The following is a 312-nucleotide window of genomic DNA, read 5'->3' as shown; positions in this document are numbered from 1 at the left end:
AAAAAAAAAAAGAAAAAAGTGAGAAGATACACTGTAACAATGTCAGGTATGTAAGAGGGGACAAATGGCAAATCCTGCAAATTTTGAAAGGATAAATTGGAGTATTATAAATAATTCTATTCCAATAAATTTGGTAAACTAGATCAAAGGAATATATTTCTTAAAAAATAAAAACTGCTGAAACTCACTCAAGAAAATATAGTTCACCCAAAGCACCCTCTTTGTACATATTTAATAAATAAAATTTGTCATTAAAAACATTGCCACTGAAAATGAAAAGACTCCAGAACAAAACAGCTTTAGTGCTAAATT

The sequence above is a fragment of the Leptonychotes weddellii genome, chromosome 3 (genome assembly GCF_054177405.1).
Source record: "Leptonychotes weddellii isolate Sample4059 chromosome 3, ASM5417740v2, whole genome shotgun sequence".
Lineage (NCBI taxonomy): Eukaryota > Metazoa > Chordata > Mammalia > Carnivora > Phocidae > Leptonychotes > Leptonychotes weddellii.
The sequence above is the reverse complement of the archived record's forward strand: the minus strand, read 5'-3'. Positions refer to the sequence as shown.